The 3,526-nt window shown below is 38.2% G+C and overlaps 1 pseudogene; it reads left to right on the top strand.

Annotated features, from left to right (window-relative positions):
• The first annotated feature begins 1,630 nt into the window (after window positions 1-1,630).
• LOC129904863 (5S ribosomal RNA) lies at window positions 1,631-1,752 on the top strand (annotated as a pseudogene).
• Window positions 1,753-3,526: the final 1,774 nt, after the last annotated feature.

Raw genomic sequence — 3,526 nt, 5'->3', positions numbered from 1 at the left:
AGTCACGGCCTACGGAGTTGGGTCGTGACAAAAGTAGTATCAGAGCAATTCGTTCTTGGAGTGTCTACAGACCGTGTCTAGTAGAATCTTGTTTATCGGTGTGTTGTGCACCACATCTATAAACAAGAGGCTACAGGAAATTTAGGATGTTACCTTTCTTTCATATCTAAGATCATGTGATAGAGCCGAGTCATAGGGAATGAAATTCCTCATACTAACATATGGTTTCAGTAGAAGGACAATATTGATAGAAGAAGGTGACCGACGATATTGGAAGTTACAAAGTATACAGGTAAGCAAAGGCACGGAAGATATATGTCAGGTGAGGTATTGAAGTACCATTGACATGTAAAGTTAAAAATTGAAAGGAAAAGTAGACAGGGCAGGGTAACAAGTGCAGTTTGAGTCGGGAACATGAGGTAAGTCCATTTTCATACTGTTGATATTGGGCGCCCTGTGTGGCTGCGATATGATATGATCTGAATATATACATGCGTGCCCTGTGAGGAACTATTGGCATTTTCTGCGTGCAGGTGTTGGGATAGTAAGAAATACAAAGGAAACTCTGTCCAAATTTTCCTAGAAATAAGAAGAGTGAGATACAAGGCTATAGTATGTCTTGAAAGGTTGTGCCCACAACAATGATGAGATTTGATTAAACTACGAGTATGGATGGCCTAGAGAAATGAGTTAATTGCTAAATTGATGGCAATAGAAACTAGGAGGTCGATACTGATATAGTAGAATGAAATTGGAAAAGACTTATAAACCAAAGAAGATGATTTAGAGAAGATTGATAGATTGGGATAAAACGATATATTAAGGCATCGCCTAAATTGATACATAGGGATAAACGATGACGAGTTATAGTTGAAAGAAGTAACAGTATAATTAAGAGAAGAGTATTGTGACAGAAGTGAAGTGTTAATAAGACAGCTTGTGAGATATTAAGGATAAGACTAACTAAGAAGGGTAGGTAACCCATAGTAAGAATTGTAAAGAAGGTCAAGCAGTGTTATACTATGGGACTAAATGCGAACATGATACCATGTGAATATAACGAAGGTCATTATGAGAATAAGTAAGGAATAATAAAGAAGTTCTAACAGAGGCACCCAAGATAGACATAAGTAACTGAATACGAGGACAGAGCAAAAGGAGAATGTATAGTCATAGATTTATAGGGGTAGTACAACAATATGGTGTCAAGGTAAACCTAGTATTAAGGCAAGCTTGATATGCTGTTGAGAAAGTGAGCATCGGGTGCACGACAAAAATGAAAGCTCATAAAGCATAAAGATGTATTATGTATACGTGAATCGAGTACCAACAATTAGATTGGATTAGCACCTCACGAGTATATTAAGATGTCGTACATGGGCAACTAAAGGTATAGGTGGTATAAAGGAAGGCATAGATAGGGTGCGGTATACCAAAGGTATTGGAAAGGAATCTTACGCATTTGAAAATTGGAAATAAGGGCATAAGGTATAACACAAACAGACAATGACATGGATATACCCTAAAGAGGGGAAGTAGACAAGAGAAGTACAAGCGTAAGAGAAAATCAACTTACACTATCATATCTAAATGGGAATGCTTAAACTTCAAATGAGATCCCATAAGAGATGGATGCGATCATACTAGCACTAACACATCGGATCCCATCAGAACTCAGAAGTTAAGCGTGCTTGGGTGAGAGTAGTACTACGATGGGTGACCCCCTGGGAAACGAAAGAGGAAATGAAACACAAGTATTCGTACCTATTCCCTATGTCTACAAGTAATCCTAAGCTTTGGAACTCTGATATTGATTGCTTGCTGAAAGTATATGTTATGGAAACGGGATAGAAGAACTCTCCATATAGTCGGTATAAGATCCAGAGGAAGGTTTTGGTTCACATTCGAGGATGAATGTTCTAAAGGGGGGAAGGATGTTACACCCCATACTTTGGTACCCTGGAATGCTTCTTAAGCTTCTTAAGTTTCTGGGGAGGCTCTTAAGTTTTGTAGAAGTCTTTATTAGAGTCAGATAATCTATAATGCTATCAAATAATCCTAAGGAAAGGAGAAGGAGATACTTCATAATAGAGAAGATTCGAAATAGGGTCATAAGAAACCAGAAGAAGTTGGAGGTCAAATAGTGAGTCGTAGGACTTTACTTACTTGTGAAAGCTATTACTTGGGACATTTTACATACGAAGCTACTTGAGTATACGTCGAGCTTATGTAGCAAGGAATACATAGGCTCTTGAAGTAAGATGAGATTACGAGCTCACGAAAGAGAAATAAGGAAATGACGCGCCTACTCAAAGCAAGTAGGTGATGCACCTACTTAGGGTCAAGTAGGTGATGCAGTAGCTTGGGTGGACCCCATGCTGCCATGTGGCGGCTTTGGATTGGATGCATGATTGAGGTGGCGCCCTAGGGGGCTTCCACATGTCACCCCTAGGGGCTTCCACGTGTCCCCACTTAAGGAAACATATATATACATGTGTATTGCTGGATCAACTCACTTTTCAACATCTTTACACTTGAAAAACAATTGAAGAAAAACTTGGAGAACATGGAGAGAGAGCTACAAATTTGGTTAATCAAGGTAAGCCCTCCGATTTCATTCCGTGAATTAATTATTTAAGGTATTCTTTGGTTAATCAATGGTGTTTAACAACAAAAAATTTATAGTTGGGGTTTCGAGGAGGTTCTCGTTCTTATCAACAAACCCATTTTTGGAATGAGACTGTTGTTAGTAATAATAGTATAACTCCTTGTGTAAAGCTTCTTTTCAAGTGATTTAAGATATTTTGGAAAGATATTTCATAGGGATATAACTTTTAGTTACTATAAAACCCATTTTTGCTTTTATCATCTTGAAAAAGGATGATGAAGTATAGGTGAGGTGCTTCCCAGATTTCATTTCGGAAATCCTACACGGGCTGCTGTTGGTATTTTGGGCATATTTTTTGGTATAGAATTTCTGTAGGGTTGATTCGAAATTTTATGCGACCCTAAGAGACATTTCTATAACTTTAATTGAGGAAAACAATCTTGTTTCCCTCAATTACCCCTTCGAAACTAAGCGACAATACAAGACAGTAGACCGTCCAGAATTCACATTTTGATAGTTTTGGCGAGTTTGATGAGTTTATTTTAAGGTAAGGGTTTTCCTTTAAATTTGGAGTTTATGGTGTTGTTATGAAGTGTATTATGCATTGTGTAAGTGGTTGGAAATATGAAAATTCCATAAATATGCTCGACGTTCGAAACAAACCAAATTGGAGTCGCTATAGTTAAATTATAGTCGAAGCAAGGTGTTGTGCTTGTGGTGTGTGGATGAAGGTGTGTGGTGTGTGTTTAAGGGACTAAATGTGTCCTAAAAGAAGTGGGGGAGCTTCTGGTTGTAGCCACACGACACCCCCGCTTCTTCCAGTTAAAGGTTTTGCAAAATGGAAACTAGAAACCTTATTTTGGTATCGTGGTTTCGAGCGAGTCATTTGGAGTTTATGTGGTATAAGATTGATGTGAT

Source organism: Solanum dulcamara, chromosome 9 (assembly GCF_947179165.1).
Source record: "Solanum dulcamara chromosome 9, daSolDulc1.2, whole genome shotgun sequence".
NCBI lineage: Eukaryota > Viridiplantae > Streptophyta > Magnoliopsida > Solanales > Solanaceae > Solanum > Solanum dulcamara.
This window is presented reverse-complemented; position numbering and strand designations above follow the sequence as displayed.